The sequence below is a fragment of the Drosophila sulfurigaster genome, chromosome 3 (genome assembly GCF_023558435.1).
Source record: "Drosophila sulfurigaster albostrigata strain 15112-1811.04 chromosome 3, ASM2355843v2, whole genome shotgun sequence".
Taxonomy (NCBI): Eukaryota; Metazoa; Arthropoda; class Insecta; order Diptera; family Drosophilidae; genus Drosophila; species Drosophila sulfurigaster.
Window position 1 is genome coordinate 6,724,228 of NC_084883.1, and position 16,846 is coordinate 6,741,073.

At 39.0% G+C, this 16,846-nt stretch overlaps 1 protein-coding gene across 3 annotated transcripts in view; it reads right to left on the reverse strand.

Annotated features, from left to right (window-relative positions):
* Positions 1-11,891, reverse strand: part of LOC133846527 (putative polypeptide N-acetylgalactosaminyltransferase 9) — a 65,349-nt gene extending 53,458 nt beyond the window's left edge. For all 3 annotated transcript variants that reach the window (XM_062281549.1, XM_062281550.1, XM_062281548.1), the window contains exon 1: positions 11,190-11,891. The gene's annotated coding sequence lies outside the window, so the exon portion shown is untranslated. The remainder of the gene's footprint in view (positions 1-11,189) is intronic.
* Positions 11,892-16,846: the final 4,955 nt, after the last annotated feature.

Genomic DNA, 16,846 nt, shown 5'->3' on the forward strand with positions numbered 1-16,846 from the left:
AAAGAAAGAATACTCTTTGATTCTCTAAAAACTGTCTGCTGTATATGTAATAGTAATAGTAATAATAATATATTTTAACTTTATTTGTATAATATGGGTTTGAGTAGCGATTATCTCAGAGTCGAGCACAGTCGACTGGAAATTTCTTACTTATTTTAAGTTGAATACGAAAGTACTCCAAGTTGTTTAACATCTACAGCGTATCTTCTAGTTGAGAACTTCCAATTTAAATATTTTTGCTTTTTATGGCGATGCGTGACATTTAGCGTGCTAACAAAATCAAAATCAAACAAATGAAACTCCAAGCTGATGGGCAAAATAAACGAATATAATTTCTACATATGTACAGACACATGTATCTACACATATGTGCATGTATCTACTACATACATCTATCTACACATACATACATGCATGAACAAATGAATTTCCGCTGCAGATAACAAAATAGAAAAAATAATAATGAGAAAATATAAATAAAATATAAATGTGGAGCATTGTAATCGCTTTGAGCGCAACAAAAACAAATATGTAAACAGTTTTTGTTTTTTATTCATTGATGATATCAACCATCATTCATATACACACACATATATATGTATATATGCCTGTACCGTTACAATTCGTTTTATGTCTCTTTGCATAATATTTCACAATAAGAAGCACTAAAAAAATGGCAAAAGTCCCAAGCGACCTGAGGCTTGATAGTGAAAGTTTCAGCTAATAATCGAGAAGTTGATGATCATGACGATGATAATGATAATAATGATGTTGTCTAATGGCAAACATTTGTAAAAATCACACGAAACTCATTCATTCATTGATGAAGACATTGGCATTGCATAAGCCGTAAAATTGCCAAAAGTCAGAGATTTATTTTTGTGCAAAAGTTTCGCAAACATTTCTTTTTCCCCCTTCCCTCTCTCAATATGCTTGATTATGATGGAAAAACGTTCACAAAAAGTTAAGGGACATTATCTGGTATCCTTGGTTATGTAAGGAAGAAATTAACCTTTGGAAAAATCTTTCGCTTTTCCCATGGCGACCAAGTTCAAACTTAAGTTCGCAGCAGTTAAGCGAAAGGAATGTCTTTGGAATTCGGAATACAAATTAAAAGAGCAATTGGTCCTTGGCCTTTTTTATTTTTACACTTGCATTAAGGATGCTAATTGTATCCTCTTCACTTATCGCAGTGAACTAAGGAAGTCTTTTTGAACCTTCTTGCTTTGCTTTCATCCTTTTTTTTCTCTCGCTCACAAATTTAGCCATTTGCATTTAGTCCTTCATGCAGCGATTTGTCAAACGCTTCTTCTTCATTTCGTTTTTGTTGTTCGTTTTTGTTTATAAACAAAAATTGCTCAAATATAATTAGAGTACTCGTCAGCGGCCGCCTGGAAAGCAAAGCAGGTGTCGGTAACAAGCGAAGAGCAAACAAACGAAAGAGACAGCCAACTGACTCACAGACAGAAAGAGAAAGAGAGAGAGTGTGAGAGAGAACGAGAGGCAGAACGGACTATGGGCTTGAGTAAATAAATAGCTGTAAAAATCTTTAAAAGGCCATCAGACGGTTGTTCACCTGCGACTCTTTCGACGCGCTCCACCTCGATTCTTGGTCAACCTTTTGGGCCGAGCCCAGTCAGAGTTGTTGTTGTTATTATTCTTGTCGTCGCTTTATTGTTGTTGATGTTGTTGTGCCTGTCATTTCAGTTGCCTCAGCTAAGTTTTTTTTTGGTTAATTTTTAACGTGCCAAGAATTTCATCCGCCCATTTCCATGTCAATTGGCTGCGCACGTTGCGTTCTGATTTGGTAGCTCGTTTTCGTTTTTTAGCATTTTTTTTATAGACAGTGTTTTGTTTTTGTTTTTTTTTTTTTCTTTATGTATTTCGCGCTTTCTGTTACAATTTTCAGGGTGTTAACTTTCTTGACGACCCACATAGGCAGTGAAGTTAAGCAAGTGTTGGCCAAGTTAGCCACGGTGCCTCTTCTAATCTTCTGATCAACTTGGCAGTTTCACTTGCTAGGAGAGTTAACTCTGAAGCGAATCTCAACTCATTACGACGCCTAATTACGGCTCAATCAACTGACTGACTTCAACATCTCCAGCTGCAGTTTCAGTTGCTGCTGCAGCTGTAGGGCTGTAGGACTGTGTTGCTTCAGCTGACTGGCTGACTGCCTGGCTGGTTACCTAACAGCAACTTAATGACTTACTGAAAGTAAAGACAGTCGCAACGGAACCAACGACAAGAGCGCGCGAGCAAAGTTTGTGGCATGCCTTAAATATTTGGCGGCACCTGAATGCATTTTACAAATTTTTATGTTGCCATTGCTACGGCTGTGTAGTTGTGGCTGCCGTTGCAGCAACATGTGATAAATTGCAGGCATCAACAGCAAAGAGCAACAAACATAACAACAGCAACAGTACAACCACAACTGCCTACACTTGGCAGACGAAGTTACTTGAGCTGCTGACATTTTTGGATAGCTGACTCATTGCCCCGAGCACTGCACCCAGGTGCAGGGCATGGCTTACACTTTTGTACTCTTAGTTAAAGGAACGAATCTGAGAAATTAACCATTAACATTTGAGTACAAAGTATATGTATAGAAAAAAGCGAGGATGAAAAATGCCAAGGCATCCAAAGGTGAGTCGTCGTCTGGGGCTGCGTGGCTGTATGGCAAATGTTGATGACTTTGCATTGAATTCGCTTTCAAACTGCCAACTGCAGGCATCGAAAGTGCCAAAGCCATCTCTCAGATGCGTTTCTATTGAACGACTCCAACTTGACATCAACACAATGTTTCATTATGTGTGCGTCCGTCTATATGTACCTCCATCTCCATCGCCATTTTCATCTGTGTGCGTCGCTGTTAATGATGATGCAACATTTGCCACAATTGTACAAAAAGCGCCCGAGGTGATGAGGCATAAGTTTAATGCTCGAAGGCCAAAAGCGCTCTCATAGTACTCTCTATGTGTGTGTTTGTATATTTAGTGTTCGATGATGTTTTCTTATTTCTTACGGAGATGCCTCCTCACATCGAGGGTATAATGAATATGTCATGATGTTGCCACACATACAACTGGAACTTGTCATTTACATTCGATTTAGCGAGATTACGTGAACTATAAAGTAGAGCTTTGATTTCTTCGATCAATCTTAGTTCATTGAACTAAACTAAAATGAATTTAAAAGCAACAAATCGTACGTCTGAGGTTTGTTCTTTGAAGTTTGCTTCATGTTTATATGCATCTTCGATATTGCCTTTTTCAGAAGTCTGTAACAAAATGTCACCGCTCTGCAGTCAACTATGACCATTTGCATTGGCATTTCCCGTGGCACAGTTGGAAATGTTGGCACTGTGGTTACGGTTTAATAACCATTCATTGCTGGTGCCTTGCCGGCAACATAGATATATTCATAGTTATGGCCACTGTTGTAGCCACATTACATATAATAAATAAAAACTAGTCAAGTGAGCACAGAGCCAAAAACATTGCAACAGGTTTATTTACTAGCCTTTTGCCTTATTAAATCTTCTGCTTTGCCATTGTAGTTGTTCTTGTTGTTATTTTTGTTGTTGTTAGCTCTACTAGTTAGATGTTGGTGTCTGTCTGTCTATGGGTCTGTTGTCTGTTGTATTTATCGTGTGCTTTTTTCTGACAACGATGATTTGCGACTGAAGGTTAGTCCGCGTCATTAGAGTTGTCTAGAGTTTTCATAATTTTACTGCGGCAACTGGCAATTGCCATTTTTAACTGCGGGCGAGGGAACCAATTGAAAATAATGAGAAAAACAAGTTAAAAAACGATTAAAAACTAAAAATAAATTGTTGCAGAATGTTGCGGACTAACAAATGTATCTTTAAGATGTGCTCTTCCGACCATTCGCACGCACAAATCCGAATCCGAGTACATTTCACATAACAAAGTTCACACAATGCTCTCAACTCTGAGTAACAAACCAAGAACGAGCAGCGAACAATGAACAACAAACAACCAAAGAAGAGGGCAATGCGTCCCATTGTCGAAACTTGTGCTTGTGCTTTAGAATTTTTGCTTTCTTCTTCCCTTCATCTCATCTTCCGAGGCTGATAACAACAAATTCGAGAACAATGCTAAAAACTTTTTTGGCTGTCTTTGATATGGTCGGACTCGTACTTAGACTCTCTCTCTCTCTCTCTTTCTCTCTCTCTCTCTCTGGATATTCTATATCTCAAGCGCGTATATTTTTGGCAAAAAATCTCTTAAGTTCTTCAACTGGGCACGCTGGCCCCTCACGTAATTCATTACTTGTTAAAATTCTTCTTATTCAGTCACTGGCTATTGTGTGCTAAAAGGAAAACAGAAACATGAAACATCGCAAACAGAAAACACAGCAGCAGTCGCATAGGAGGAAGTCGCTTCTCGCCTAGCTGCGTGTGTATCCGTCAGATATCGCCTCAACTATTTGTATTTGCCGAGTTGCTCATATTTTATGGCCCCTTCTCGCGTAAACAATACAAGAGTACTACAACAACAACTACAAAGTATTCAGCAAGATAAGCATTTTTTTATTCTCCTCCTGCGTCTTCCTCTTCTTATTTATATAAATACGCGGACCAAGCTGCCACTCAAAAAATGACCAGAAAAGGCGCAGCACACACTTTACACATTTTCCCCGATGGCTATCTACCCACAATGAATGACCAAGTGAAATCCATGCAATGCGACAATAGAGAACACGTTGTGGTTGCATGTTAAACATAAATTCTAATTAACTGTGTTAAGATATAAGGCTTGTTAAAGGAAGTTGTATCTTTAGTGTGCCTCTAACTATAATCACTCATAGGAGTTGATATGAAAAGGGTAAAAAGAATTTATGTAGTAAGTAAATTTCACATGAATATGTACAAATATTTCTTCTAATGTTTTAAGCTTGTTCATTTCCTTAGTTATTATTTATTTCAAAATTACAAAAAAAACAATAAAGAAAGCTACAGTCAAATATGCTCGATACCCGCTACCCATTTTGAGTAGTTAGTTAGAAGACGGTTTTATCGATAAAATATAATATATAAAATTAATATACCGAAAAAAATACAAAAACATACCAAAAGTTATACATATGTGGTATAACATTGCATTTAAGATAAACCACAGAGAACAATATATACAAACTGAAAACTTTTGGGTTTTTATTAGACATTTTCGATAGTAATAAAAAATAGATATTGTCTATACCAAAACTTGAGACTCTACTTTTCATATTAAATCTATTACTAGGCAATGTGTTTAATCAAATGCTATTCAATTTCTGTTCGTAGTTCTCCTGGTGATCCTTCGAACTAACCGATCACTCTTTGCCTTTTTGGCCAACATTCTCGTGGGCTGGCTGACATGTGCCAGGCGCTCCAATTTATGGCTGTCGATACGAACAGTATAAATTGCGGCTAGCTATTGATTTGCTGTTTGTTGTTGTCTTTGTTGTTGCGTGCTGTTATTGTTGCGTGTGTTGACAGTTGACAGTTGAGTTACAAGGTCATTATGTGGTTGTTTGTGGCTATTTGCAGCTGATATGTTGCTTGTTGACCAGCATTGGGCGTGCACACAACGAGTTTGTGCGTCATGAGATACAAAATGTATCTGTGTATCTATATCCGTATATCTGCGAGCGTAATTACAGTTAACGTTGAGCAGTCAAAATCTCAACTTCATTTCCGCCAGCGCCGTGGATTCAAACAAAACCCTCGCATAATAAATCCGAACTCATCGCTTAAGTCATAGAAACTGAAATTTTTGATTGATGTCTAGGCTGCTCAAACATCATGCCAAGTATTGTGTTTGACAGGTAACGCGATAAAAAAGAGAAGCAAATCAACACTCACACAAAAAAAGAAGTAAAGCGTGAGCATCGATGATCCCTTGCCTTGCCTCAATTGAGTTGTCTTTTTCCATTTCGGGCCAGTGGCTCAGCTGCAGACACAGATTCAGATACGTATCTTTTGTTTAATATTTTTCTCTTTTCTGTCTTTTTTTTTGCCATTGTCTGGCTCAACGTCTCATCTCATTTCGTCTCAATGTCTGGCTTTGGTTTTAGTAGCTGCTATGTGCGTGTGTTTTGGTGTGCTTGTGTGATAGATTTCCATATTTGTTTTGGGCCCACAGTGATTAAGAGGAGCTGAGCTCAAGCCTGGTGATGATGGGGCCCAATTAGTAGCTTGTAACTGTCCAAATATTTGAGCTACTTGGATGCCGTGTTGTGTTGCTTGGACACAATGAGAGAGACAAAAGACAAGCCGGCACTGGATGCGATCTGATAAGGCAGCAGCTGGTTCTTAAATTGAAAACTGGATGTTGAAGTGGGTCGTCGTTGGTTCGAATTTGTCGTGAAAGATGTGAAGAGGCAACTTTATGAGCAAAAGCTGTTATCTCAATGCGATGCGCTTTCACCAAACTGCACCCAAAGTAACGTGATGCAGTCTGACAGACACAGAGACACAGAGAGTCTGCATGTGACAAATGCAGATACAAGATACAAATGCTGACAGCTACTTAATCGAAGTAGCCGCAACGAATCACAGAGAGAAGAGACCAAAGTGAAACGCCAAAGCAGATGATATTATGCACTTGCAAAGCAAAACCATCTCCATGACGACTCCTCTTGGCCGGCTTTTTGTAACTACCAACAAAAGCCAAAAGGCAAAGATGAGTTTCAATTTCAGTTTCAGTAAGAGTTTCAGTTGAGCTTGAGCTCGAGTTGGAGTTGAAGTTGGAGTTCGAGCTTGAGTTTGAGTTTGTGTTTGTGATGATGATGACTGCCGCATTCCATGCAATGCAGGGCCCAAAAAATAAAAATACAAAACCAAAAAAAATGAAAAAAGAAAAAAAAGACCAAAAACACAGAGACCCAAAGACTATATGGCTGTGGTCTTGTATAAATCGCTGTTAATGCTGTTGTTGTTGTTGATGTTGTTGCTGCTGTTGATGTTGTTGTTGTTGGTCTTGTTGTTCTTGATGTTGTTTGTGCTGGGGCTGCAGGAACCAGTTTGGTTTGAATTTTATGTGTATTTGGTTGAAAATTTACGAGTTTGGCGAATAAAGCAGCAAAGAATTCAATGAACTCGTCTTCACAGACTTCTAAGCCAGCAGCAACTCTCCTAAATACTACAGACCAGTACATACTACAATATATACATACATGGACATATGTATCTTAAACGTTTACACTGTCAATGTGTATGTAGTACATGCATCACACACACACACACTCACATTCACCACATATACATAATTGCAAATGTGGATGTGTATCTGCCGCAGGCTCCTAGTTATGCAAATGTCTGTTCTGCCCACCCGCTGCAAAGGCTCTAAGCAGAAATTGCTTTCGAATTGGTTTGGGCTACAAATTTTTATGCCTGCCGCCAAGAACAACAACTTGAGCTTGCGCTGCATGCCTCCAATTGTTGTTGCTGCTGTTGCAGTCGTGTTGTTGCTGTTTACTTGTATCTACAGGTTGTGCCAACATTTGTCTTGTCATTGCAGTTGTAGATTCTTCTGCGACTGCGTGCCTCATCCTCCCGCCCTCCACCACAACGACCACTCTTAACTCCGTCACATCAACTGATACGCCTCGGCAATTAGCTGCAGCCGTTGGCTAACATCCACTTGGCTCATTGGCTACATTGCCTAGAATTGCATTTTGTCTGTGGATAGCTCCATTTGATGGTCTTCTCTTAATTTTCAGTCGTTCCTCAACACACACATTTTTAATAGTCTGCCACGCAGAATTCTGTTCGACTCACTTTAGTTGGCGAACGTTGTAATTAAAATGCAGCCAACAAATATAATATATGGCTAAGAGCCAAGCATTTAAGTATTAATTGCCATCATTTGGGGCCTTTTAAATGCTGAAATGGCATAAAAAATATACCACAATTAGACAGACAGTTGTTGCGGCTAAGATTCATCTCACTCTGAGTTTCAACTGAGAAAGTCAAACATTTGGATTGGCAAGCACATTAAGATAAGCTATTATTAATGCTTAAATGGTTAATATTTTATGTACTTAAATAAATATTTTATGAATTATGGATTATTTGTAGAGCAGCATATTTTTGGTATATAATTAATATACAAAAATACCAAAAGAGTTTTGGTATATAATTAATACACACAATAACACATAAACAAAAAAATAATAAGAAGTAAACTTGTTCAGTTACTCAATAGATAATTAAGAATAATAGATTGCCACTCACATAAGAAGAAACAAAACAAATAATTATCTACGTTCACATACTTTAGTATTCTACTGTGAAACACGAGACCGCGTCTTAAGTTACCCAATGCTCTTTCACAACTAGACACAGGTTGAGGTTAAGTCTAGCATAAAGAACTTGAAACAGCATCGCAATCGGACACTACGTGCCCCTTACTCGGTTGCCCCCTTATACAAATGCCAGTGCCATTTGGCCATTTGGCTATTTGCATCTTCCGCTTTCAGCTTCATTCCAAGTGAATCAGTTATCCAGCGTTAACTACAGTTATACACAAACGTGCTCACTGTTTTGGGACGACATTAGATTACGGTAGACATGTAGAACATGACACAGTTGATATCTACCCTTGAGATTACAGTGCTCATATACGAGTAGAGTATGTAAGTAAATTCTTCGATCATATTACAATCTGTCGCTTGCGGAACGTGAAGAAGCCCCAAAATACTGGACTGACCTACGACCAAGCTAATGTTTTTTGTGTTGTGTGCAGTTGGTAAAAAACATATCCAAATTTGATGAGAATTGTTCGTTAAGAACGTGACGACGTGCGAAATGAATGAAAGATTAAGGGACCCATCTCGTGTTTTTCACACCTGGCCACATTGTGAGGTCAACGTGAGCAGAACATAAATCAAGAGTGTGAGAGACGGTAGACTGTAGACGGTGTGATGTAAGCTGAGGCATAATATGTTTGTGATTAATTTATTGAAATTAACATAAATGGCAACAGCTTTAACTTTTACTCGCTTCCCTTCGACTTCTTCATGTCACTGCTCCACCGAACGACCCCCCGCAGATGGCTCTTAGCCCCGTCCCATCCACCGATCTGGCCCAAGCATGGCCGACATTAATAATTAAATTTAATTGCCATTGCTGCTTCTTAATGATGCAGTCCGAAAAAAACGTAAAAAACATAAGAAAAAACGGCAGTCAGGTCGAGCACAGAGCCGGGTCCCGAGACCCCTAGCTAAGGCCGAGAAAGAAACCCGTTTTCAAATGGACATGGAAATTAAACGTATACCGAGTTTTATTAAATAAATAAAACTGAATGAAAGAGCTTTTGATGTATACGCGTAGACGCTATGGAAAGAGACATAACAATCTTGGACGGAGCGACGGCACTTTTACTTATTGGCTCATTGCGAATATGAAATGGCCGAGACAGGTTTTAGCAGGTGTCAGTCGAGTCCGATAACTCGACGAACGAGTAATTTACAAAAAAATGTTTAGGGTATAATACAAGTGAAGGGAGGAAGGCTTGTCACATGGAATTTTAACAAAAGTTAGGGGAGTTCCATTTGCATAATATTCAAGTTCACTCTATTATACAGGTTGGAAATGAACAATAAGCAGTCTTTTAAAGTATTTTAAATGACCTTTAAAACTGGGAGTGCTCTTCTTCAACAAAGAATGCGAAGAAATGAAACGAAATGATTGAAACCCATTAAAAGTTATCTGCCCAAAAATCATGCTTTAATTTGAATTATATCATACAACTCAACTCACAACATCAAATCTCAAAGCTCAACATAATAAATTAGATAGTTAATCTACCAGGTGAAACATAGCTATTTAAACCTATAGCATTTTAAGACATAAAAACATAAATTATATCTAAACACATTTAAATAATCAATCAAGAGTTTATGGTGATGGAAACTCCAAAGAACGTGGAACGAACTTTATTGAAGTGAACAACTAACATACTGGTCGATATTCCAGTTTCAAATTTAATTATGCAAATTAATAAAACAAACTCTAATTAACGGGTTTTTAATAGTCAGAGTCAACAAATTACTATCTTACGTATCAATCTAAGTGGAGCTAACTCGTCGTGAGCTCCCAAATGTCTGAATATCTATATTCATACTATCTGTCAAGTTGGTACGCTCCCCTGCGAAAGTGTGTCATCTAACGGCCTGTGGCTCTCTCATGAATTGCCCCGCGATAATTAATAAATTTGGCCCGTTTCTAGGCCAGAACTAAGCAGAGTTCAGAGAGGTAGAAAACCCAACGAACAATGTAAACCCAAACAAACCACACAAACTCACATACATACATACACATACATATATACGCCGACACAGGGTTGCATGGAGAGTTGGGGTAGCTCGCTGCCATGGCAAAGTGGCAAAGGCAAAAACAAAAGGTTTAAGAAAAAAAATGGCAGCACTTTCCAACGAGTGTGGGGCGGTTGGAGGAGGCGGCTGGAGTGGAGAACAAAGTCACAGCTGCGACAAGGCATGAAAATCAAATAAAAATTTATTGATTTTTCTATGCCGGCGAAAAACAAAGCAAAGGACGTAGCCAATAAAAGTAATTTGCAAGCAAACACAAGCAAAATAAAATGAAACGAAACGAAACAAAATAAAATGAAATGAAAGCGACGAAGAAAGACGAACAACAAACATGCAAAAACAAAAACCAATGTGTGCTGGCAAAGTCAATGCACGCCAAAACGAAGAACAATCGGCCAAATACAAAAAGCAAAGAAAAGACGAAGAAGAGCATGAGCACGCAAAGACCCAAGCTATAGTTTTAGGGCCCTATAAGGGTGGGCCGGGAAGGGGGCAACGGCAGTGACAACGCGTCGTTGGCAGTGTTGTTAAATGTCAGCTCGAGTTAACGGAGCCACGCGGAACACACGCAACAAAAAGAAATGTTTTGTTGTGGAGCGCCAGGCAACAGCAAACAGCAGCAACAGCAACAGCAACAACAAAATCAACGGCAACAGACAGCAGCAGGTGCCGCGAGTAAAGCAAGGTTCTTTTTCTGTTCTATGCGGTTCCAACCGTTTCGTTCTCTGCGACTGTCTGTCTCCCTTGTTGGTTGCTGTTATCGTTGTTGTTGTTGTTGTGTTTACTTTGCTCCTGGTCGCGTGGCAGAGACACTTGACGTTCAATGCTCAGCTGGTTGGAGTTGGACTCACCCCTCTATCCACAAGTTCGAATGCTGCTCCTCCTCCGACTGCTGTTGTTGATGTGACCGCTACACAGCACTTCGGTTGGCGCAGTGCTTTGATTTTGCTGTCAAAACGTATACTGAGGATTATGGCAGAACCTGAACGGACACGTCAGGCACTCTTGTGGCACAACAATACTCCCAAGCACGAAGAGAACAGAACACACTCACTATAAATACTGCACTCGCGATTGTTATGTTTCGTTGTTGATGTTGTTGTTATTATTGTTGGAGGGAGCAAGCGTTGAATTTGTTTGCGCACTTTTATTTGTTTGGCTCAACTGAAAATATTCACGCTAATAATTTGTAATTTATGCTTATTATATTTATAATTTGCATTTATATTTCACACATTTCTCTGCCGTCGAAGAATACAAAGCAAAACGCACAGCTGACTGTGATTATTATTACTGAGTGTGTGTGGAACTTAACTAACTGCTGCTTCTGCTTTAAATTTGGCCTCAGCTTTTGTTGTTGTATCTTCGCGCGCCCTCACACACATACACACACGCTCATGCAAACGCACACCGCACGCGAGCACACAAATACATGCACCACGAAACAAACACTGCACCTGTGTGTGAGAGTTTATCGTGTGCAAGTGGTGAAAGAGAAATGCAACGATTCGTTTAACACGCACTCCACTTCCAACTGTTCCAACGGCTAAAAATCGACTGAATTAACGAAGCGTCTGAATGACTTGCCTCAACTTGTCTGAACACAAATGGTTCGCACTCGTCGCAAAGTTGACCGGCAAGCGGTTGGTTGGCAACGCGAATGCAACCGCAACATGTTTGATGTGGGATTGAGTGTGAGTAGTACTCACTGAGTACCCAGCTCTGGTGATAACTTCCTAACGTTAAATTTCAACTACTCTGCGGGTGTCTTGTACAATCTTTTGCAAGTCGAAATATTTGAAGTGCACCCGCATATATCACATGATATTTAGGCTCAAGTCTTTGTATCCCAAAAAGTGAAACCTCCACGCTATTCCAAATGTATATACATATGTACTTTTGAGAGTTACTTAAATAAATATTGGAACCTTTTTTATCAGCAACTTTTTGTATAAAAAAACTTTTGTAGTTGAGGTTTAAGTATTTCGTGTTATCTTAAGGAAATAGCAATAAACTCAATATACGTTGATATTGCCAAATACCTTTAAACAAATCTCTTAAGTACTCTGGACAACTACATGCCGAACACCGACTGAGTCATAGAAGTCGGTAGACTTATCAAAGGTAATAAATACCATTGATAGCAATTGCAAAATCATTTAACCATTGAAATTATAAACATATATACTGATTGACTCACTCATTAACTCTCTGTCAATGCATATTCCTAACGGCTAGGCGGCAGCAATTTTGTAATAATATTTTAGCAAATTACTAATATAACCGTTATTAAGTTATGAAAGCAAAATTGTGAATGCACTTGAGTCGTATCGAGTGTTAACAATAAAAGCTTAACAAAAACATCGCAAACTTTATCAAACTTATTCTTTTAACTATATTATATTTTTGTATAAAAAAAATTAAATATAAGAAATAATTTATAAAATAGGCTGAAGTAATAGTCCAAATTAAAATGCATAAATAATTAAATATTGCAGTTACCATAAGCATTATGCATTATCCCCACATCCGATAAGAATATCAAAGTCTTTGTTGTCAAGTGTTGTTTCGCCAAACACAACGTGTTCGAAACCGGCATCCACGACGCTACGAACATGTTGCGTCTGAAGCACTTTGACGTTGCCACTGCACGTGGATCATTTGCATTTGTTGTGGTTCGAAATGGGTCGAACATGAGTTAACCTGAGTTTGAAGACCTAATTTTGCGCGCAAAATTCATTGATATATTTTTAAAATCTAGATATTTGCATAATTCTGTAGTAATAAACATGAATAAGCGTAAAAGCAAGAAACAGCTGTGTTTATTTAATATATTTTGCGGGTCACACAGCAACAATGCAAAACATACGCAAGTGAATGGCTGCACAAATGATTATTTCCGTATGATACGAAGTAAAACATATTGCGTCAACTGATTTCATTGGTGGTGGGCAACAATGACCATAAACACCTATTTTAATTTAAAATCCATGTGGGTAAATAAACTTTGGGAGCCTTCCTTAACAAAATGTTTTCGAATGCAGCTATTGATTTAGTGGCATTTGTTGTAATCCCAAGTTCAAATATCAATGCAACTTGAATGAAAGTATGTAACAAGTTGTACTGAAGTGTGTTTAACTGTGAGATACCCTCTACCCAATCAGACTTATGGGACTAGCAATAGTGAAGTGTCGAGAAAAAGCAAAAATTTGTCAAAATATTGCATGCATTATTCAGGTCTCATTAAGAGTGTAGTTATAATTATGTGCACCAAAATTTGAGTTTTAAAATAATACTCAAACATATCTTTTTTTGATTTTCTTGACGGAGTTGACATGATCAAAATTTAAAATACTTTAACTCCATCTGCTTTAGTGATCTCTGAGGGACAGTCGGACATTTTTATAACGTCTTAAAAATTACACTGATCAAGAATATACGTATCTGAATTTTCGCCTGGTGTATCCTAAGTTTCCCGTTAATATACTGCCAAAATATCCTTTTTACAACATCTATATGTAACCTTCTTAAATTCATGTCCTAACCTTCAACTTCCTAACTCTAGAAACCTATAAAATGTTGTTTTTGCAGTATTTCTTTGCCTTTATACCTCCGCATAATCCTTAAGTGCTACCTGTTTTCATTTTTTGGCCAAATTTCTGTACACTATTCCCATAATTCAAAAATCGATTTTAGCACTTGGCACTTGACTCCGACTGTCCGCAAATTGACAATTTTCAACGCCATCAAAACTGCATTTCGATTGCTCCAATTTCCGACACTTGCCTCCTCTTTTTCATTTACGGCAGTTGCACTTTTCATTTGTTTGCATTTTCATTGAAAGACGACCAGGTCCGGAGTCGCCGAAGAGCAACTGCAGAACGAGTCTAGCAGAGGCTGCAATCAGCTAGCTTGGTACATATTTTTGTTCTCTTTTTTTTTCTATTTTGTGTGTGTGAAGCAAAGCAAATGCAGCTAGCGCAAAGTTTCCTCTACAGAGCAACAAAATGCAAAAAGCAAAAAACAAACTTGACTCGAAACGAGTTCAAAGTTTTTCCTCTATTGATAAACTTGTATTTGGTGTGCACACAAATGCAACTGTATGCATTTCGCAAATATCCAGCAACCTCTTGCGACAGATCATATAAGTATTCCTTTTGTTTAGAAGCTCTCTGCTAAGCCGCGACACTCTGGCTCCATCCTCTGAGCCGCTGGAGATGGAGGTGGAGATGAGTGTACAAAGAATAATGAAGATGCTTCCCCAGTTGGCTGGAGAAATCTTTTACTTGGCTAAAGTTTCTCTGAGCATCATTAGTTTTGAACACAGCACAAGCAACACTTGCTCAACTTAATTTGGGTCAACACAGTTCTGCTTTTAATTTTGGAAAAGGCTAAGAGTCTAGACCCAAAATTCTGCCTCAATTTGAGGCAGACTATTCAACGAATATTATAAAATATGCATACATACGTACATATATTCATGTCAATTGTTAACAGCTGTGGATAGATAAGTGACCCTGTTCATAATCCTTCTATCTGTCTGTCTGTCGTAAGAATTTATTACTTTATAATTATTGGCTATATATGAACTGCTTTTATTGAAAATGCGTATCGTGCTTTTGGAGTGTATGAAGTGCACTGTTCTCTATTTTTATGTTTAAATTATATATAATCTTAGAAAATAAATCGAATATGGCGACTCAAAGTATACACATACATATGTTAAATGGACACATACAAAATTTCTGCCAGATATGGAAATTGTAAAAATATTTACTTTCTTTTTTTACATAAATGCATCCACTTTCTCTTTGAACTAAATATCTTTTCCAGCTTGAAATCTATTGATGCGCTGCATACAAGCAACTGATTTCCTTTCGGTCCATTGGATAGGTTATCGGTATTAGCATTGAATGTTTTTAGCCCACCTGGGGCCTCGAGCAGTTTCCTGCTTTTGGTGCTGCCAATTTGCTGGCCAATTGAAAATTCAATGCACGCCCCGGACAAAAACTCATTTGCAACACTTCACGCAATGCAGGCGATTTCGATTTAGCCAAGATCAAGGGCGATAATAAAGCCAAAACCCGCGGCGCCCGCTGTTGCCGCAAGTTGTAAGTTGCAAGTTGCAGCAGTGCCGAATCGTGTTGCGTCGCGTCGCGTCGCGACGCGTTACGTTGCATTGCGTGCCGCATCGCCGCATTGCCGCAACTATAAATAACCAAGGTAGCAGCAACAACAAGTTGGTCTTATCCCATCTGGCTGATCTTTACGCAGCGGCAACGAGCAGGAACAGAAACATATGCAGCAGCAGCCACAACAACAACGACAACAACTGCGGCAGCAACAACAGCGAACAAACGCACAAGGAACAGCAACAACATTCCTTTCGACATTTAATTAACGATCGCGATTGCAATCAATTCAGCGCGTCTTGCACCCAACTTTGTGCACGCCCCCGTTTGCTGCATGCCCCTTCAGTGCAGCCATCATTGATGCTGAGCTGAGCTGAGTCAAGCTGAATGGAACCCGCCGCATTTGGTGGGCTGTTAGCCACAAAGCTGACAAATACTGTAATTAATTTTAATTGCAGCGATTGGCGCCCGCTTTCCGTCTCATTAAAGTTGCCTCTTGGCAAGTTCTTCTTTTTCTGTTGCTGCTGCTGCTGCTGATAAGCAACTGATGAGCAGAGTCAGGAGCAGGATGAGCTGCCATTTGGCGTCAGAGTACCAAAACAACAGACTGCGTCTATCAAGTGCGACTGTTGCAAGAGGTTCTCAGCAAGCAGAGGATCAGGAAGGAAACAACAACAGCAACAACAATGCTTGGTACGTGTTTTTGCACCTAATTGCAGACGCGTTGCACGTTGCACGTGTCGAGGCTGTGAGGGGTTGCCAGCGATTTGAAAGCTTAATGCAACATTTTTGTGCATAGCTTACAATTGCGTCAATGGAGTGTGGCAAAAGCAATGAAACGAGCCACAACAACAGCTGCAGCAACGGCAACAGTAACAGCAACAAAGTAACAAGCATTGAGCGACATTTCAGCCATTTCTCAAGTGCAATAATAATATGAAATACTTTTAGTGTTCAGTTCATTGAACGTGCACAAATCCAATTAGATTTGTAGCACCCGCATTGACGCACACTCACACTCGCACCCACACAAATACGTAAACATGAAAATTCTGTGCAAATGACATGCTCGACACACACACACACACACACACTCACACGCACGCAGGCAAACTTACATAGGAAATTACAAAAATCATAGCATACTTTGGAGCGCAAGCAAATTATGCTAGTCAATTTGCCAGCTACACAAACTTTTGAATGCTTGTGGCTTCTTGTAACTGTGCTGATTGTGTACATATTGGCGTGCGCTTGTATAATTGTGTGTTTGCTAACCAAAAATTTGACTTGACCTGCCAATTACCGTTGCACGCTCAAGTGTATTTATTACCGCAACTCTGCATATTGATTTTTGCACATCAATTTCTAAGATGAAT